The 10,123-nt window shown below is 39.4% G+C and overlaps 1 long non-coding RNA gene across 1 annotated transcript; it reads left to right on the top strand.

Annotated features, from left to right (window-relative positions):
- The first annotated feature begins 4,868 nt into the window (after positions 1 to 4,868).
- On the top strand, positions 4,869 to 9,018 carry LOC139440188 (uncharacterized). The gene is made up of 2 exons (XR_011650336.1): positions 4,869 to 5,193; positions 8,834 to 9,018. It is a non-coding gene; the product is annotated as an uncharacterized lncRNA (long non-coding RNA).
- The last annotated feature ends 1,105 nt before the right edge of the window (positions 9,019 to 10,123 follow it).

The following is a 10,123-nucleotide window of genomic DNA, read 5'->3' as shown; positions in this document are numbered from 1 at the left end:
CAATATCCTAAAAGCCTTAAGTTATTTCAATAGCAATACTAAGTAAAAAGTCTCCTCAAAATTGCTTATAGATGTGATCTGTCCTCGGGCACAATTCCTCTTCATCTGTGGACCTGTGAATTCTAGAGAACACATTATCTATTTCCGATATACAATGGAGGAACAGACATAGGATAAACATTACCATTCGAGAAAGGAGAATTTGGAAGCAAAAAGAGGTCACAGGTTCCAAACAATTCTGCAACTCTACAGGACATACTCCATTAGATTTCAAAAACTGAGAGTCATTTTTGGAATGATGTTTTGTCCTCCAAGCCTGATGGAGTCACAGCCCTACTCCTTCCAAGGGCTTGCGCAGCAACCTTCCTTTCCCCAAATACTGGAGTGAAGTTTCCACCGTCTGAGAACCCTGGGGTGATAAAAAGACTCTCTGCAATCCTCAGGTGTGGTAGTGCTCTTCCTGAACAATGGGGTTTATTTATTTTATTTTTAATTTAATTTAATTTTTAATTATCTTTTTTTAAGTTAATAGATCACACAAAATGTTACATTAAAAACATAAGAGGTTCCCATATATCCCCCCTTTCTCCCACATCAACAACCTCTTTCATCATCGTGGGACATTCATTGCATTTGGTGAATATGTTTCGGAGCAATGCTGCACCACATGGATAATAGTTCACATTGTAGTTTACAGTTTACACTCTCCCCCAGTACATACAGTGAGTTATGGCAGGATATGTAATGTCCAGCATCTGTCCCTGCAATATCATTTAGGACAACTTCAAGTCCCGAAAATATCCCTACATCACCTCTGTTCTTCCCTCTCCCTGCCCTCAGCAACTACCATGGCCACTTTCTCCACATCAGTGCTACAATTTCTTCCATTACTAGTCACAATAGTCCCATAGTAGAATATCAGTAAGTCTACTCTAATCCATATTTTATTCCTCCATCCTGTAGACCCTAGGATGGTGATGTCCACTCCACTTCATATCAAAAGGGTGCTTAGATTCCACATGTATGATGGATGCAATTCTCATGCTTGTAGTTGTAGGCACTCTCAGTTCCCTGGTGTGGTGGTTGACTATCTTCACCTCCCTGTTAGCTGACCTGGGTAAGTCCAATGAACCAGAGAGTAAGTGTTGCAACTCTGCTGAGGCTCAGGGCCCCGCTGGCACATAGACAGTCCAGAGATTCAAGTCTCCTGAGTATACACCAACCCCAGTGCCAACCACAGTTTCAGTAAAAGTGATGGAAGAGGCATATGTAGAAAGGTCACATCTGAGTCCAACCCCATCACACTCAGGAACACAAATTCCAAAGTAGGGCCCACTGACATGGCACTGAATTCCAGAGCCATCTGCCATGACCATAAAACCTGTGGGTCTCCATAGCTCTCAGGAGAACCAGTACCTGGGGTTATAACTTCTTTGGCTGTCTCTGGGGTCCTGCTGAGATGTGCATAAGTGCGTCCTTTCTGATGACTCCCTGACTCTTTTTTGAAGACTCTTAGCCATATAAACTCATATTTCTTTGCCATTTCCCCTTTTATTCAAGATCAAAAGGCAATTTTTAAGCAATGGGGTTTAAGGCCTGCTGTCACCTCCCTTTTTACACACTTGGATGGGTCTGCTTTCTTGGCCTAAGATGTCTTTGTTCCAGACATCAGCTTGCATGTTTGTGTCCTTATAGAGATTTTTACTTCAATCTGCCTCTTTCCTGTTTCTTTTAGTCTAGGCTGGAAGTGGCTCTATTCAATCAAATCTCACATAAAACTTGTTAGTTTTACATGTAGTACACAGATGTCCATATAATAAAACACAAGAGAAACTTCCACAGATACTTCCTGGATAACTGCACTCCAGTCCTGACTTCCATTGAAATGGATGACTGAATCCACGATCATTGGTTCTGTTCAACAGATCTCACAGACAAATAAACAAACAAACAAACAAAAAAGAACTTGTTATCTTTCCATGTAGTACACAGGAGTCCAGACCATTACCCAGTCAGATGTTCCACAGATCCTTTCTGGATAACTACATTTCCACTCCTGACTTGCACTGAAGTAGTTAAAATGTTCTATGTTGGTATGCTTGCTAAATCTTTACATAGAGCACTATTTTCTGGGGACTTGCTTTGCTGAAACTCAGAATTTTTCAATATCAGTTTTGGATTCTTGGTGCTCAAGAGTTCAGTTCTCAGGTTATCCCTTTCATTTCACATTTTAATTTAAACTGCAAGGAGAAACCAGACTGCAATTTCCACAGTTAGCTTGGAAATCTCCTCAACTAAATATCTAAGCTCATCATTTTCAAATTCAGCCATCCATCTGTTTTCAGAACTCAATTTGGCCAAATTCTCTGCCATTTTAAAAGAACAATTATCTTCCTTCCAGAAAGATGTTGTAGCAGTTTGAAATTATTTATGAATTTTTTAAAAAGATATTGATTATGTTTGTAAACCAGTCTTTTCCTCTGGGTGTGATACCCTTTGACTGTGTTAAATGCAAAGGTTTTTCTTTACTTGATTAAATCAAGGTTAGGGCTTTGCTTGGCCCCCTCTATAGGGTGTGACTCAGAATTGAGTCCCCATCCCCTTGGTAGGCCAATGGAAACAGATACTACCCAAGAAGATACACAGAAGATAGAGAAGAGGAGAGAACTTGGTCATTTCGGACCTGCTATGTGACAGAAAAAGTAAGGCTCAAACAGCTAAAGCCACAGGAAGAGAGACAAGCCCTATGCCAGTCTCCTGTTGAGATCAGAAAAAACTGGGCCTACAAAGCCTTAAGAGGAAGAAAGAAGAAAGACCACGTAGAGGTTGCCTTCCATCTTGCTTCAACATGTGGCAACACACTTGTATGAGGAAGTAACCTTGAGTTGGACTCTTTTGAGCCTTGTAACTGTAAGTTTTTACCCCAAATACATATACTTTATAAAAGCCAAGAGATTTCTGGTACTTTACATCAGCACCCCTTATGGCTAGCTAATATAGATGTCTAAGTCCTCATCAGAAGTGCTTCTAACATCCATATTTTTACAGTCTCTTCAAAGAAATTTAGGCCTTTTTAATCGATTGCTTCTCAATTCTTCCAGCGTCTTTCCATTACCTACTTCCACATTTCTGGTATTTGCAATAGCAGCACCCCAGTCTCCTGGTACTTAAATCTTTTTGTTTCCTTGGCTGCTCAAATCATATCATTGAAATCTTCCAGATTTCATTGCATTCAGCTTCTTCTTTCTATGACATTCTCTTTCTCTCTCTTCATTCCATCTATATGAAGTTCTCCAGTAATAGTATTAAGAACCATCCTAAATTAGGTGGGTCATACTTATCTGAAGTAGTCTTATCAAAAAGCTCCACTTAAAATGAATTTTATTTGTGTGTATGTAAATTCATTTTAAGTGGAGCTTTTTGATACACACAAATAACCTAGATTTAAGAACATGTTTTTCTGGGGTAAATTCAGCTTCAAACCCCTACAACCAATGAAATACGTTTATTGCACTGAAACTAGGAGTCTCCTGGAATATTAAACTACAGATTTTGAAACATGACTCCCAAACACACAAAATCTTCAGCAAAATATGTTAGGATATATAGAGGACTAATAACTTATTTTTATGTGCCAAGAAAGCTGAACAATACTCTAGAAGTAATTAAAATGGTTCCAAAATGAACAAAAATAGGATTCGGAGTGTGCCATGGAAGAGGAAGGTAAGATCATAAAATAATCACAAGTACAAATATATATGCCCTGTGTAAAGTCTTTTAGACCTTTAGTTGTATGATAAAATATATTTTACAGATGAGGAATCTAAGGCCTCAAATTTAAAAATGCTACATATCATAAAGATATAATTAGTAGAGACTAGTTTCCTACCTAACTTGTCTGACTCCATGGACTTTATCATTACACTTAGCTTACTTTCAAGCTATAGGGATTAACCACTCTGGTGACAGGGGATGATATGCTACAAGAAAGCTTCCAAGGATATTGGAAATTTTTTATTTCTTTCTAACCCATGCACATAATATGGAGGAATGGCTTGCAGGAGATGTGGTTCTAGGTTAAACAGCATTCAACCTAGAACTTCGATGGTCAAGATCTTTTGAGCATAGGTAAATGTGAAACTATAAACCAAACAAAAAACTTGTGAGACAAATTTCACAATGATCCAAACTGACTTGGACTGCAAAATCTTTAAGAGAAACATTAAGACATGAAAGGAAACCTGTCTCTACAACATAGATAAGGTGAGAAATTTCCCCCCCAAATTTATAGTGCTATCCACTATATATGCATTTGTTTAAATGTTTGGTTACCTTATTTCAAGTAAAATAAAAACTGCCATAATTCAACGCTATTTAATAGAAACCAAAAAAACTGAAGACTGCCAAAGCTTATATTACAGGATAATAATTAGAATAAAATTTCACAGACAAATATTAATTCACACACTCAAGATAGTTTAAGATGACAGGGTATCAGAAAAGTAATCTCAAAAAATAGACTTAAGAGGTGATGATTGTAGGGAGCCATCCACTGTGAGACCTATTTACAACCTGCCACAACATGGTGGATCTCACAACATGGTGGAATTCAAATCTGCCCTGTCATTTCCTTATTCTTCTTCCTCCCTGCTTCTTTGTTCTCCCCGTCCCGCTGCAGCTCAGGTGACCACAGCAATACGCATGCGCAAGGCGTGAAACACTGCAGACCCGGCACGAACTTTCAGCCAATCCCCTCCTTGGACGTCTGCCACCCGCAAAACCAGCCTATCACCTATGTACACGTTCCCTTCCCTCTCTATATATCCCCATGTTTTACCCCCAATAAACGAGGCTTAATCGGAATCCTGTCTTGCCTCCATTCTTTCTCGTCCCCTGCCCCCACTTCTTCCCACAGGCCCCTGGAATCCGCCCCCGCCGGTTCGGACAAGTGGCGCCCTACATTGACGGGACCTGGGGAAAAAGTTCTGGCTGACGCTGTAAAGCCTGCGCAGGTACCCCAAGCCATCAGCTGGGGCCGAAGAAACCCAAGCCATCAGCTTGGGCTGGGCAGACCCAGGCTATCAGCTTGGGCTGGGCAGACCCAGGCTATCAGCTTGGGCTGCAGTAACCCGAGCCATCAGCTCCAGCGGTGGAGACCTTCAGAAGACTGGCTATCTTCTGCAGAGCGTCTCGGTGGGTGATCGGCAACAATGGGGCAGGCATCCTCTTCCCTTTTCCTATCCGGCCTGCAGGCCTCCTTTAGGACGAGAGGAGTAAAGGTTAATACTAAAGAATTCTCTAAATTCTTTGCCTTCCTAAAAGAAGTTTATCCCTGGTTTCCATAGGAAGGGAGCATTTACAACTCATAAAAGGAGCTACAGCAGCTAAAAGAATTCGACCTTTTGCCCAGCTGTAGTTCCCCGCCACCTGTGCTAAAACCGTGACCTAAATTCCCTCCTAACTTTTCTCCATCCCACCCCCCTGTAATTACCTCTGCTTACCCGGTTACCGAAAAAAGAAATGATGATGATGAGCAAGTTCGGGTACACTCCACTTTTCCGTTTAAAAATTTAAAAGAGCTTAAGTCTGCCGCCTCTACCTATGGGCCCACTGCCCCGTATACTATTACCATCTTGGAGCACATTGCCGATGCCTGGCTTACACCTCATGGTTGGCGTACTCTTGCTCGCTCTGCTCTCAGTGCGGGAGATTCCTAGTACGCCGAGTTCTGTGCTGATACAGCCAAGTGTAAAGCTCAGGCCGGCAACAATGGGTGGACTATTGATATGCTCACAGGGTCAAATGATTATAGAGATAATACAAACCAATGTAGGTATGACCCTGGCCTATTTGCTCAAATTCAAACTGCTGCCCTTAAGGCTTGGAAAAGGTTGCGCTCAAAAGAACGCCCTGCTTCCTCCCTCACTATATTAAACAGGGGCCAGAGGAGCCTTTTTCAGATTTTGTAGGCAGATTGTGCAGGGCTGCGAAAGGCTGTTTGGCGATACCAACACAGAAACAGACTATGTAAAGCAAATCGCCTTTGTAAATGCAAATGCGGCTTATCAGGCCGCAGTTAAGACCTGATAGAAAGAAGAAGAACTTGTCTGGTTACATCAGGCTTTGTTCTGAAATTGGCCCCGCCTATCAACAAGGCCAGCCACAAGCCCCAAAATCCAAACAAGCTTATAAGGCAATCAACTTTCTTCCGGCAAACGCCAATCCTTTCACAACTCCCTACTATCTACATGACAATGTAGCTCTGGGCTAGTGAAGGCTAATATAGTTAATCCACTGGTATGAGAGAAAAACGTGGCAACATTTGTGTTTTGTTTTATTTCCATGCTAATTCTGATTGGGCTTATTTAACCAAGATAATAAAATGAGTACAAAATTTTTATCAAGGTCTAAAAGGAATTTTCAGTTTTAAATCAATAATTATCTCCAGAACTTCAAGTCTCAGTATAGTCTTACAGTAATAATCCAAAAATGTGTGCTAGTGGTCTGCCTAACTGCTGCTCAAGTTATTTTAACTGATTGCTGATAACTAATAAAAATGTTTCCAAGCACAAGCTTGCATATTACAGGCAACATGAATTCCAGAAGAAATCTTGAAAGGTACAATCTAAGATGTGCTATATAACAGAGGATTTAAAAGCAGCTATACCAAGAAAGTAAAGAATTATGAGTCGATTGTAAATAAATTGTATGTTTCTGTTAATGTGTTGTAATTGTTTTGTGTTTGTCTGTCTGTTCATTCAATGTCACTGTATATTGTGATACCTCCGGATGGTAATATAAATTAGTTAAAAAAAAAAAAATAGAGCTCTATTCAAATGGCCAAAAATTAAATAAGCGCTTATATTAATACTTAAGTTTATTATATTAATACATAAGTTTAAATGTTAATAAGATACCTACAATGATAAAAATTGTAAGTCTTGATTAACAAAATTACTATGCCTTTTCATAAAAAATGGTTCTTGCCTAGATTGAAATGAATAACTTATTTTTCTTCACAGGATAATATGAAGGATGTAAAACTTAAATGAATATTTGGTTAAAAGTTTGTGAAAATGCTAACTGAAATTTAATAAGTCTTTGCAAAAAGGTGTTTTGTCCTAAAATAGGATGGCTAATTTTTCATAAACTCTTGGAACTTAATTTGCATGTGGCGAGTTGTAGAAGGTATTGTGGTAACTTTAAGTAAGGGAATGTGTTCTGTGAGGGTAAAAGACGTCTTAAAATAATATGGTCTATATGGTTATGGATAATTATAAGAAGTTTAATGAAGCATTGTTTAAATTAAGGTATTTAAATGGCTAATTCCAAAAAGTCATTATTAAATATATATAAAACTGAATTGATGATGATAAATAATAAAAGGTAATTTTATAACAGGAAAACTTGTTGGTGGCTAGTCTTCCCTGCAAACTGGCTTCTAGGGGACTGTTTCTGGTATTACGTGCTACTAAGTATTTAAACTAAAGAAAAGTTCATTATTTTAACAACCTCATTTAGTGTTGATGGCAGTGATATGTTGTAAGAAGTTTGCCTGGTAACTTAGTATGTGGGATATATGGAATGTGTTTTTATTACTAAGGAAACAGGAGATGATTTTATCCTGAAATAAAATGATTGATTATTGAGAAAGAGTAAAATGTGGGACAAATGAATACTGAAAGTGTAGAAGGTTTGTGGAAAGAAATTTTTATGGTTAAAGTTAAGTAAGATTTGATGGGTCTGTCTATAAAGTTTGAAAAAGCCTTAGTATCAAGTAGTATGTATCGAAGTTAAAAATATTGTTCTTTTCCAAAGTCTCTGAAATCATTAGTCTGTTCTGGTGAAGTTTATGGAAAGTTTATATCCTGAATAATCAGTATACAAAGAGTCTGTTTTATCAGAACAGCTTCTTATGCTTTAACCTCATCATTTCCTCAGTGTTCAAGGAAGAAAGGGTCTTATCTCTTTTAAAGGAAATAATGTTTAAACCTGTTTTTTAAAAATCAGATCCTGAAAAGCAGCTTTTTATTTCAAACTAATTACAAGACATTTGTTATTTTACCTTGAAAGAAAAGACAGTTAAGTTACAAACAACCGATCTTTGAAAATGCATATTTCTTATGTTACCTTATTACCAACCTATATTCTAATAGTGTTTACTTTCCTTGCCTGTTTTCTCTGCCCACGGTCGCCACTGGCCCTATCACGGCTTACCCTTCTCTGTTTAATTGATATCGCTGAACTGCTTCAGTAAGGGATTTAGCAGCTCATAAGGGCAGCGGGCACCCTGGCTTAAACAGACCAGGGTGGGTGTGGCCTCACCCACTAATCTCAGTATGTCATGCATGTCATGCTCAGTATAGGGCTCCCCGTTATAGCTTGCTGTAATTGCAAGCCATCTGTCGCTGATGCGCTGGACTGGTTAGCCCATGACGGGCAACTGGGCTGACCCATCAGTCAACCTAAGACAGGGACGTGGCCTTTTGCTGCCATGATTCCCAATGACGGGTAAGATTGATGGCATACCAGGTAAGATGAATCACTTACCGGGTGCAACCCCGACCTAAGACAGGCACAGCCCCCCTTTCAGCACGGGAGCACCTTGCAGCCGCATGCCACTACTGAAAATAGCCCTGCTCTATCATGAGCCGTCACTGGCTGTTCCTTTCTTCAATTCATAACTCATTAAACAGAAAAGGGGGACCTGTAGGGAGCCATCCGCTGTGAGACCTATTTACAGCCTGCCGCAACATGGCGGAATTCAAATCTGCCCTGTCATTTCCTTATTCTTCTTCCTCCCTGCTTCTTTGTTCTCCCCTTCCCGCTGCAGCTCAGGTGACCACAGCAATACGCATGCACAAGGCGTGAAACACTGCAGACCCGGCACGAACTTTCAGCCAATCCCCTCCTTGGACGTCTGCCACCCGCAAAACCAGCCTATCACCTATGTACACATTCCCTTCCCTCTCTATATATCCCCGTGTTTTACCCCCAATAAATGAGGCTTAATCGGAATCCTGTCTTGCCTCCATTCTTTCTCATCCCCTGCCCCCACTTCTTCCCACAGGCCCCTGGAATCCACCCCTGCCGGTTCGGACAGATGATAAGTTAAAACTAGATTTTCAAAAGAGAACTGGAAGAGCAAAGTGAAGAATTGAAAATGATTACAAAATATTTTAAAAAGACAAAAAAGTAAAACCAGGTCAGCTAACAAGGAGGTGAGGATGGTCAATCACCACCAAGGAACCAAGAGAGTTTACAACTATAAGCAGGAGAATTCCATTCATCAGCCATATGGGATCTCAGTCCCCTCTCGATTTAGAGGTGGAGTAGACATTGCCATCCCAGGGTCCTCAGGATGGAGGAATAAAATATGGATTAGAGTGGACTTACTGGTATTCTACTATAGAATCATTGTGACTTTAGCAATGGAAGAAACTTTATCATTGGTGTGGTGACAGTAGTTGCAGGAGTTGCTGAAGGCAGGTAGAGAGAATAAGAGGTGTGATATGGGGGCATTTTTGGAACTTAGAATTGTCCTCAATGATATTGCAGGGACGTTATATACCCTGCCATAATCCACCAAATGGATTGGGTGAGAGTGTAAACTACAACATAAAACTATATTCCATGCTGTGTAGTAGTGTTCCAAAATGTATTCATCAAGTGCAATGAATGTACAACACTAATGAAAGAAGCTGTAGATGTGGGAGGAGTGGGGGATGTGGGGAGTGGGGTATATGGAACCTCTTATATTTTTTAATGTAACTTTTTTTGTGATCTATGTATCTTTAAAAAAAGAATAAAAATAAAAAAATTAAAAAGTACAAAGAGCTAAAAAGATATTATTGAAAACAGAGTTTGTTGCATAGCAGTCAGGCTTGAGTGAATTACAAGAAAAAAATAAATGTGAAAGACCAATTTCTTAAAATCAATTCAAGAGAAGTAATCTGTAAGAATGTAAGAAGATATCTTTGAAAGTTATTTTTCCTGAAGAAAATAACAGTATTAAAAAAAGGATAATTAAAAATGGCAAAATAATAAAAATGCATTTAAAAGAACATATTGGACTAGAGTGGGCTTACTGGCATTCTACTATGGACTTATCTGTTACTCTAGT

This window comes from Dasypus novemcinctus, chromosome 1 (genome assembly GCF_030445035.2).
Source record: "Dasypus novemcinctus isolate mDasNov1 chromosome 1, mDasNov1.1.hap2, whole genome shotgun sequence".
Taxonomy (NCBI): Eukaryota; Metazoa; Chordata; class Mammalia; order Cingulata; family Dasypodidae; genus Dasypus; species Dasypus novemcinctus.
Note: the sequence above shows the minus strand (reverse complement) of the source record. Positions and strands in the feature narration are given on the sequence as shown.